A 10946-nucleotide genomic window follows, 5' to 3' on the forward strand; every position below is an offset into this window, starting at 1 on the left:
CTGTTCTAAGAGTCAGAGGCTGCCCTCTGTTAAGCCCACTGCCCTGTGACCTGCTGATCACTTCTTTAGAAGTTATATTAACATATATTGCCGGGGCGCCTGGGTGGCTCAGTCAATTAAGCATCCGACGTCAGCTCCTGTCACGATTTCGCGATTTGTAGGTTTGAGCCCCGTGTTGGGCTCTGTGCTGACAGCTCAGAGCCCGGAGCCTGCTTCGGATTCTGTGTCTCCCTCTCTCTCTGCGCCCCTCCCCTGCTCACATTTTCTCTCTCTCTCTCAAAAATAAAAACCTTTTAAAAAATAAAACTGACGAAACAAATAAAAACCTATTGCCACATAGGCTGCATTTCAAATTTCTCTTCCAGTTCCTTCCTCCGTCCAAGTGCACTGTGATTGTTTTCTCCATACGGTTAGGCTACCTCAATTCAGTATTCTGCCTTTAAGCCACACGCCTGCCAATCTTATGACTGAGCCTTGGAACAAAGGCTCAAACATCAGACACACTACAAGGTGTGTGGCTCCAAAAGCAGAGGGAAAATGCTTGTAGATTTCCACTGAGCACCACTCAGATTAGGACATTCGCATTTAAACACGAGTCCACCTTACCACATTTCTGGAATGCCTAATTAGGGTGAAATCACACGCCCTTTAGACAATATTGCTATAGACAATTATACAGCTACACATTATTTTCGAGGCTAACCAATTAAATGAGGGATGAAAAAGAAATTGCTGAAAGAAAAGGAAAAGGAGAAATAAAAACATAGATAATACATACGTAGAAATTCAAGGAAGTCACAACAATGATCAGCTAGGACTAATTTAGCACATCTTTATTTAGTACATAAAGATATAGACAGACATGAACACCACTCACGTTTGCCAACTGAACTAATCAGGCACTCTTCCTATGACAACAAAGCCCTCAGGAAGCACAGAAAACCTTTGTGTGTAGAAAGAGATGTGCCAGGCTCATGGGAAAGGACATCAATCCTCCCCAAAGTTTAGTTCACAGATATGCCAGGCCATCAATGCCTGGGATTTACTTATTTTTGGGTTCTCAGGACCCACCCCATAGCAGGGACCCACTAAATATATGGATGAATGTGCTCTCGACCAATCACAATCATAGAATTTTTCTAGGAACTAGAAACGATACCAAAATTCACTTCTACACAGAAATGGGAGACAGCAACTGAAAAAGGAAAGCCAAAGGAGCCCAGCTCTGCCAGAGTGAGAACACATTACACATCCACAGTTATTATTAGCACAGTGTGGCGTCGGTGCGCACAAACACACCCACCCGAAGCCACGTGTCAATGAAAACAAAGCCAACAGAAAGTCGAGGCAGGTGTGAGAATTCTATGGTTCAAAAAAGACAAGCATTTGAAACGAATGGAAAAGCGAATAATCACTGCGTCACCGATTTCAGTAGATAACATCCAGACATAACCCGAATCACGCCAACCCCTCCCTTCTTCGCCCCTAAAGCCATGGTGCTAAATAGTTTCTCACGTCAGTCCCACGCCATTGTCCTGCTCTGGGGGCCATCACCTCTCCCTCAGGCTGCTGCGATCGCTTCCTGCTTCCTGACTCGTCTTTCACTCGTGTCCCTTCCCCTTCCTCCACAGTCCTGGCTCACCTGCCACCACAGGACACCTCCTCAATCACCAGCTTGGCTTCCTCAACCTTCTGCACATATGGGCTCCCCCAATTCTACTGCAGTGGTCCTCAAACCACGATCCCCCAAAACTGGCCCGGAAGCTTTTCGAACAATGGTCCTCCACCGATGAGCACAAAGGCCGATCGATACTGCCCGTCTCTAAAAGTTGACGTCCACGGTCACAGGTGTTCGTGTGTTTTAGTCCTGCCACCTTGGGGTTGTTTGAGGAACGTTACACATCCTAGCGTGTCCAAGAAGGTAAAAGCCGTGAGAGGAGTGAAAAGGTTCTAAGAGGAGATGAACAAGCATGATGCAAATTAAGGAAATGATAAGCTTCACCGTGAGAAATGATGCCTCCACCGATTTTCCCATACAAATATGGGACACATTCATTTCAACCTTAGCAGAAAAAATGAAAAACCGTCTATTTTGGGGAAAGATGGCTGTCAGTGTTTATTAAGCAAAGAAAATAAGGGTACACTGGTTTTAAACCTTGTTTACTAATGTTGATTTATTTTGAGAGAAGAGAGAGAGAACAAGTTGGGGAGGGGTTGAGAGAGGGAGAGAGAGAATCCTAAGCAGGCTTCAAGCTATCAGCGCAGAGCCTGACACGGGACGGGGCTCGAACCCATGAACCGTGGGATCATGACCTGAGCCGAAATCAAGAGCTGGTTACTTAACTATGAGCCACTTAAGTCCCCTGATTTTAGAGCTTCAAAGCTTTTAAGAACCAACTTACTCTATCTATTGGATGGAAATGCATCCAGAGGCTTGTGAATTTAAACACCACAATTGCTCTGGACTTAAGACCATATGGATCTACAAACAGCCATTAGTTCACTACCTCATTGGAAAATAAGAGCTGGACAGACTTTTCCCACTGCTAGCAATCAGATAGTGTCGCCTTTTTCCAATTTATAGTAAACAAACAAGCAAACAAACAAAACATGGAGTTAAAGGACAAAATGGTCAGTGGGTTAGGTTTCCCCCGGGAATTTTTCTTCTCCCTGGGAATCCTCTACCACCCATCACCCCCTACCTTCCTGTTCTCAAGATTATTCAAGTGTCACGTGTCAGAGAAGGCTTCACGGACCCCTGGGCACGTCTCAGCGACCCCATGCCAGCGCCCACGCTACATCTATCCTGCACCCACCGTACCTAGTGAAGTAGAAGTACTTTGGTGTATTTCCCCAAGGTACAGATGCGCATGGGTTCAAGTGGCCAGTCCTGTCTATGCATCAAAGTATCCAGAGACCACGTGGAGTCCAAGCTGGTAGACTTATAAATGGAGCTGGTCATTGCTTAGGAGAATTTCTGTGCAGTTCTGAACATTTATTTTCATTTGAGTACCTTGTCACTCAGTCTACCGCTTATACTATAAACTCTTTAGGAGGCAGAAACTTAACGAACCCATTCAGAAATGACAGAAAAACTGCTAATGAAACATGAATGGAGAGATCAAGTGGACAACTAGGCCGAAGTATCTCTGATAAGGAAGACACTTAAAAACAACAACTGTGAGAAAGGACAGAGAGAAACATGCTGGGACCAATCAAAAGGAAGGAGTCTAGGCAAGTAATTAATAAGCTGTAATTCACAGGCAATAGCAAGACTTCAGACACGAGTCTTAAAACCTGGAGAGCTGAGATGAACTTGATATTGTTTTCGTGTCACTGGCTACAAAGAGGCTCCTCCTATTCAAAAGCAGTTTCTTCTATAATCCACAGGGTCGGTCGGATTTTCAACAGAATCCGCTTTATTTTCTGACTCTTGTATCAAACCTGTACCTAGTCGTGAATGCGTTCCCTCAAGATTCTGTCACTGCACTCATTACGTGATGTACCTGAGGAGAAGAAAGTGAACTTGTTTACCTTGTCATGTATAAATAAATCAAGATGTGGCATTCATACTTCCTAAGGCCTGCTGGAATAAGTACAACCGGCTGTATTCAAATTATCTGGTGTAGGTCTCTCTCCCCACTCAAATTCCTAGGAATCCGTTATCTTTTTAACCCCAGCATTTGACAGGTTCTCAGCAGACAGGTGTTGAACCGAAACTGGTGATTAAAAAACGAAATTGACAACTGGCAATTAAATGACCAAATAACACATATAGAAAACTCATCAAGAAATACAAATATGGGACACATTCATTTCAACCTTAACAGAAAAAATTAAAATAGGTAGATTTTTTACAAGACAGCATCTACAAGTCAGCACAGCGTGACGGTGAAACACGACATTCATCATATCACGCACGGTGACATACAATCCAGTGTAAATTATTTGCCGCACCGTAACTCAATGACAGCGCTATCGTTTCGAAGACAATTTAGCAATACTAGGACGACATAAAATGTCCTACGAACGTCATGATTTCATCAGAAGAAAATAATTTAGAGAGGAATAGCTATGACCATTAAAATTTGGATTGGCCATGTCAGACCAAAGAGGAAGCCCAGATGTCCCACGTATGGATAAAATCCAGCTCAAGCTAGCTAAGCCAGTTGGAAGACAATTGTGAGTCCAGGTTTAAAAAAAAAAAAAAAAAACAGTTCAAACCATAAGAGACTTAAATACGGAGAACAAACTGAGAGTTGATGGGGGCGGGGGAGAGAAAAGCGGGTGATGGGCCTTGAGGAGGGCACCTGTTGGGATGAACACTGGGTGTTGTATGGAAACCAATTTGACAGTACATTTCATTAAAAAAAAAAAAAAAAAAAAAGAAAAAGAAAGAAAAAACCCCGCAAGCTTGAACTAACTGAGGCCACCGAGAGGCAGAGACCAAGTCAGAGACGGTCCAGAGGCAGAGCTGCCAGATGGCAGGGAGAGCCTGGATATAAAGAAGATGGAGGAGAAAGAGGGGGATCGCAGGTGACAGAGGAGACGCGGTTCCGGCATTCGGTGCGCCAGGGCGGGTGTCCACAAACTCTTCCTGCAAAGGGCCAGGCGGTAAATAGCATGGGCTCCGTGGGCCATACAGTCACCGTGAGATCTGCTTGACTGTGCTGCTGCAGTGCGTGGCTGTGATCCAATAACCCTTTTTCACAAAACAGGCAGTGGGCAGGATTTGGCCTACAGGCCAGAGGTTGCTGACCCACGGCCTAAGGAATACAGGGAAAGAAGGCCAATTTGAGGATGCAGTTCATGAGCTGAATTTCAGCAGGACTTTTAAATAGAGAAGTTCAAGACCAAGATCAATCTAGAGATGAAGAGATGCCAGGACTAGAGACATAAAATTAAGGAGCACCCAGAGGGGTTCAGTCGGTTAAGCATCTGACTCTTGATCTCGGCTCAGGTCACGATCTCCCGGTTTGTGAGTTTGAGCCTCGCGTCAGGCTCCGCCCTCACAGCGTGGAGCCTGCTTGGGATTCTCTTTTCCTCTCTCTCTGACCCTTCCCTGCTTGTGTGCGCTCCCTCTGTCTCTCTCTTGCTCTCGCTCTCTCTCTCACTCTCCCAAAATAAATAAATAAATAAATAAATAAATAAATAAATAAACCAAAAAGACATCAAGTTGAAAGTCATCAGCCGTGTGGCGGTAGGTATGGGGATAGGACCAGGGATACGGTCTGAGAGAACAGAAGATGAGGCACACCTCCCAGTCCAAATACGGGGGCGGACTTGCAATGGCACTTCAGATCACTGTGGCCCTGGAAAGGCAGGGACATTATAATCTAACCCCCCTTAACTCAAACTTTTTAAAAAAGAGGGTCCTATTTTGACTTGGAGTTCTCATTCCCTTTTCCAAAAGAAATAACATTAAACTTTCAAATTCATAGATGAGAACGAAAACTTCCCCCTGGCTAGAAAATAAGGCAGTGCTCCAGTGTTTTTTTCTTTTCAAATATTTTACGCTCCAAAATTACATAATAGGGGGTATAGCTCAGGGGTAGAGCATCTGACTGCAAAATTATGTGACATATACGTAAAGCACAACGAATAATGATAAAGCAAATGTCCCATCCCCATCTCAAGAAAGCGTTCACTACCAAAACACCACGGTCCAACTTTTCATTCGGTAAGAATCAGTCTCGCAGCTAGAGGTCAGAGCAGGCAGCCCAAGGCCAGATAAAGCTTGCACACAGATTTTCTCTGGCCTACGTCCAGCGGTTTCTTTTCTTTTCCTTTTTCATTGCTGATATTTAAGTATCAATAAACTTCACACACACAAAAAAATCACCGTTCTGGAGTATCCTTAAAAATGAGAAGGTGGGTGTTCCTGCACCCACATTCACCATGTCAACAGGTAGCTAGACTTGCCAAGAGCAAGCAAGCCCGTGCAATGAGCTGGTTTTGCTATTCCTCGCCTCTCTCTACTGCCCTACAATTACCTTCCCTTCGCTTATTAATTTTACCTGCCTAGCCCTTGAGTCTGTGACCCCCTAGTTACAGAACATCATTGTGGTTTCTAACTTTTTGGAGTAAGGGGGCATTACGTAGAGTAAAAGGCAAAACAAAACAAAACAAAAAACAAAAAACCATCTCAGATTCTCTCAATAGGAGCATTACTGCTGAGTAAACCACCTCCATAACCCCTTAGCCATCACTTTGAAATCTAAAAAACAAGGTTTTTTGGTAACTTATTTGGTAACAAAACTTGACCTGAACTAACATGAAGCCATTTACAATCTTTAAGTGTTCCATTTAGCATGAAGTACCTTTATATTTTCACTCTACAAATATTAACCTATTCAACAAAGGGCTGCTGACCCACACCATGGATTATACAGTAACAGCATATGTACATTTTTACTCTTCTACAATCTGAAAAAGGGGCGCCTGGGTGGCTCCGTCGATTAAGCGTCCGACTTCGGCTCGGGTCATGATCTCGAGGTCCGTGAGTTGGAGCCCGGCGTCTGGCCCTGTGCTGACAGCTCAGAGCCTGGGAAGGGGGCAGGGTGGGGGTGAGGCCTGGGGAAAGCTTGCGTCCAGACTCCAGAGGACGATGCTCAGCGGGGCCGGGACAATGGGCGGCGGGGACCCGCGCTGGTCGGGGGGGGGGGGGGGGGGGTGTCGCGGAAGGCCGGCCCGCCCCGCTGTTCCCGGGGGCTCGGGCAGCGGCTCCGAGCTGGGCGCCTGGCCGCTGCGTGGCGCAGCCCTCGTCCCTGGCCCGCAGCGGACCCGGCGTGGAGCGGGCGGCCGGCCGGCCGGAGCGCGGGGCCCCGCGGGGCAGCGGGCTCGCCCCAGCCCGGGACACGACCCCGACCCCCGGTCCCCGAAACGCACGCTCCCGGCCGGCCCGGCACGGCTCACTCACCCGCCCACGGTCTGGTTGGCGAGCTGCTTCGTGCGGTTCAAGGGCAGCGGCAGCGGCGGCCCGCGGGGCTCAGGCCTGGCGCGGCTACATCGCTTCCGGGCCGAGGCGGCGGCTGCTGCTGCGCCTGCTGCAGCGGCTGTGGCTGCTACTGCGGCTGCTGCCGCGGCTGAGCGGCGGCTGCTACTGCGGCGGCTGCGGCGGCTGAGCGGCGGTTGCTGCTGCGCCTGCTGCTGCGCCGGCTGCGGCTGCTACTGGCGGCTGCGGTGGCTGCTGAGCGGCAGCGGCTGCGCCGGTTGCGGGTGCTACTGTGGCGGCTGCGGCGGCTGAGCTGCTGCTGCGCCGACTGCGGCTGCTGCGGCGGCTGAGAGCCGGCCGCGGCAGCTGCTATGGTGGCTGAGCGGCGTCTGAGGCGGCGGCTGAGCGGTGGCGGCGGTGGCGGCTCCCGGGCCGGAGCCCCGCCCTCGCCGCGTGACTTCCAGTGCCGCCCTCTGCCCGGCTCCGGCGCCGCGCGCGGCCTGGCCCCGCCGCCCGAGCCCCCGCCGCCCCCTCCACCCGGGCTGCCCCGCAGAGCGCACGGAGCCCCCAGTCCAGGCGCCGCCTGGGTCCCGATTCCCGGCCCCTGCTAGGCGGGGCACCGGTGGGAGGGGGCAGCAGGCGCCAGGGGCGTGACCCCGCGATCCTGGCGGCCGGGAACAGCCACACCCGGGCTTGGGGCGCTCTGGGCACGGGGCTGGACCCGCGAGGGGGGCTGGGGGGGCGATGGTGGGAGACGCGAGGGGTTGGGGTAGGCGGGAGCCTCCGGATGCCCCCTTTAGGACTGTGCCGACGCGCGGGTGTAGACCTGTTTCTACCTCCTAGGTGGATGGGTGCTAACACTGTGCACATTTCATGTCAATTACAAGAAATTGTTACCTGGAAACCACAAGCTGCAGAGCGCTGTGTGCTTTGATTGGACTTCCCGGGAAAGTCCAGGGCGAGACGCATTTTCCCCCGCAGGTGCTCACAGGCACCTGGGGACCGCCAGGGATGGCCGCGGGGCAGTGGGGGGAGGGTAAGGGGTGGGAGGTCGTGGGCAGGGGTCGCGCGGACCCTAGCAGCCCCGCGTGCGGTGTGGCTGGCGTTGCCTAGAAACGCCCGATTGTGATGTCATCGGTAGCCTCGCGCAGGCCTCCCTCTGGAGACAGTTGGCGGGACTGTCCGACTGCGCTGGACGCTTTTTGCCGAGCGGACCAGGTCAGTTCTGTGACCCGCAGCGATGTCCTTTTCGTTTGGTGGCCAGGGCCATTCCCTAGAGCAAGTGGGTGGCAGTGTGGCTTCCTTCACTGACCACATCTCGGAGGTCATCAAAGATGTGTGGGTGGAGGGAACCGAAAAGGTGGGAGAAGGACCTGACTCTGACCGAAAAGAGAGTGAAGTGAGTCGGGAAACCTTAAGATCGGAGAATCAGAGACTTAAAAGTCTTTGTAGTCATCTGGAAGAGAAGTACGAAGCCTCGGAGCTTCAGATAAAGCGGCAGACTCTTAGCTACCGACATCAGCTACAACAGAAAGAGGTAGAAATGAAACTTCTTAAAGTGAGACAGATAGGGCTCAAGAACCAGTTGCTGGAGCTCCAATCAGCCCTTCGGTCAACCACAGCGTCACCTTCCGTGGGTTACGGTATCAACTACTTTGCTTCAGCTTCCCCGGGGGATGATCTGGACTTTGCTGACCTCATTTGGTCACAACAAGACATAAGCAGACTGTCAAATGAAGTTTTAAGACTGGAGGCTGAAGTTAGCCATTGGAAGCATTTGTCCCAGACTTCAGCACCGGGAGCGAACAGCGCCGAGCAGAATGAGATCTACAAACTGCAGGTTACCATCAGGGAACTTGAACAGAATCGAAATGAGGCAATTGATGACCATCAACTTGAAAAGGCAGTACTGCAGAACGTCTATCAACAGACACTGGCAGAAATACGTCGCAGGTACCGTCAAAAGTCAAAAGGCTATGAAAAAAGAATCAAAGAACTGGAAAATCTGTTAGAGAAGGACGACTCTGGACTCAGAGCAGCTGAGGAGTCTGTCATTGAGCATCTGCAAAACACCATTCAAGTGCTACAGACTGAAAAAGTGGAGTCTACCAGGAAAATTGAAGAACTTGAGGACACCGTCAAGTACATCCATAGCAAATTATCTTCGGTAGAAAGTGAGAGAGACGCTTTAAGGAGAGAATGGGACCGGATACATGAGGAAAAGAAAGAGAGGATTGAAGAATGTGAATCGCAGCCTTCCGTTTTGAGGCAAAGTGATACAGTGACGGAAAAGGAAAGAGTTCTTTCCGAGAGTACAGCGGTGGAAGAAGTGTCTGGACTGCGGCAAGTGCCGTCCGATGCGGAAAAGGAGATGACGCCACGGTGTAGCTCAACCCAGGGTGACGATCTCATTGGAGACGATCTGAAACTTGAAGAGCGAGTCTACGTTTTAGAACAAGAAAACTCATTAGGTCAAGGACGGGAAGCACTTCAACCGGCACTTTGGAAAGTGAGCCATGAGCAGGAAGTGATTGAACGTACGGCTCCAGGAGGTGTGAATTTGGATTCAGAAGGAGAGCATTTAAGATGTGCCTTGGAGGCCGACGGACAAAAATCCACTCAGGGTAGGACCGAGAAGGAACTCCCAACAGCAGAGCTGGGGGAGTTCGATGGACAGAAACAAACTACACAGCCCAGGGTTTTGATGAGAGGTCAGCCATCAGAACCACAAAGTGAAGGCAACGGCATCAACGGCAAAGTGGAACACGATCTCAATGATGAAAAGAGAGCTTGTCCATTTGAGGATGAGCAAACGGACAGAGCTAAAGAGTCAGATGCGCAAAACGAAGAATCACCTCAAAGTCAACTGGCTGTTAATGATCCGCATCGGTCAGATCCGTCGCAAACGCATAATGTAAATATCCCAAAGGAGAACGCTGAACTTAAGGAACATATTAAACAAGACGAGGAGGAATCTGCTAGAGCTGAGAAGGAGCCAGCACAGTCTCTTAATCAAGACTCTGACAACACTGTTGACGACGACTCGCTTCCAGGGAGGGAAACGACAGTCAGAAAGTTGCAGCAAAGCCTTTCAGAAATGGAAGAGCCGAATGGCCATTTAAAGAAAGCTGCTTGCAATCTCAAGGTGGAAAATGGAAAGCTGGGTTTGGAGCCTGAAGACGTAAGACGTCGGCTGGAAGAAACTACTGTCTGTAACCATAAGAATTCTCTGGAAACAAAATCTATCACGCGGGACTTAAAAATAGAAAAAGGACAGTTAATCGTAAAATTGTGCCGGGCTGAAAAGAAGGTGTTGGAGAAAACAGCCAGGTATGAGCAAGCTAGTAAAGAACCGACCAACACGTATCACTTGTCTAAATCCTCCTCCCAGTTAGAGCAGGAGTGTTTAATTCAACGCAGTCAAGACAAAGATGATGAAATACTACAACTCAAAAAGAGTGTTGAGCAGATGGATGCCGACCATAGAGAAACTAAGGCAATGCTCTCCTCTGCTCTGGAGGAGCATAAGCGATTGACACAACTTATTAAAGAGAAAGAAATCTGTATCGAAAAACTTGAAAGAAGGCCAGAGCTCCAGGAGCTATTAGAGAAGTACGTCCAAGTCTTAAGAGAAAATGAAATTTTACAGCAAACCGTGGAGGAGCAAGACGTTCGTCTTGCATCCACGAGAGAAGAGAATGAATTTCTGCAAGACGAACTGGAGTGTCTGAGAGAACACAGCCAATCTGTACCTGTGGTCGACCAGCAAACGCAAGACCGTATCACAGAACTAGAATGCGAGGTGTATCAGCTGAATGTAGAAAGAGTTTGTCTGGTAGACGAAATCAAACAACAACAAAAGATCATTGAGGATCAACGCCAGGGTAAGCTACAGTGGCTTCGTTTTTTACAAGACCAGAAACGGAGGGCAGAGGATCTCACACACCAGCATGAGCAAATGACCATTAAACACGCTCAGCTCCTTTCAGCGAAAGATGAGGAGATTAAGATT

The 10946-nt window shown here is 49.2% G+C and overlaps 1 long non-coding RNA gene across 1 annotated transcript; it reads right to left on the reverse strand.

The window, feature by feature from the left end:
* Window positions 1-807: 807 nt before the first annotated feature.
* Window positions 808-7319, reverse strand: LOC147573019 (uncharacterized). The gene is made up of 2 exons (XR_015245549.1): window positions 6920-7319; window positions 808-6544 (listed from the first exon to the last, which is right to left on the reverse strand). It is a non-coding gene; the product is annotated as an uncharacterized LOC147573019 (long non-coding RNA).
* Between the last annotated feature and the right edge of the window lie 3627 nt (window positions 7320-10946).

The sequence above is a fragment of the Puma concolor genome, chromosome E3, assembly GCF_028749965.1.
Source record: "Puma concolor isolate L17-30 chromosome E3, mPumCon1.1.hap2, whole genome shotgun sequence".
Classification (NCBI taxonomy): Eukaryota; Metazoa; Chordata; class Mammalia; order Carnivora; family Felidae; genus Puma; species Puma concolor.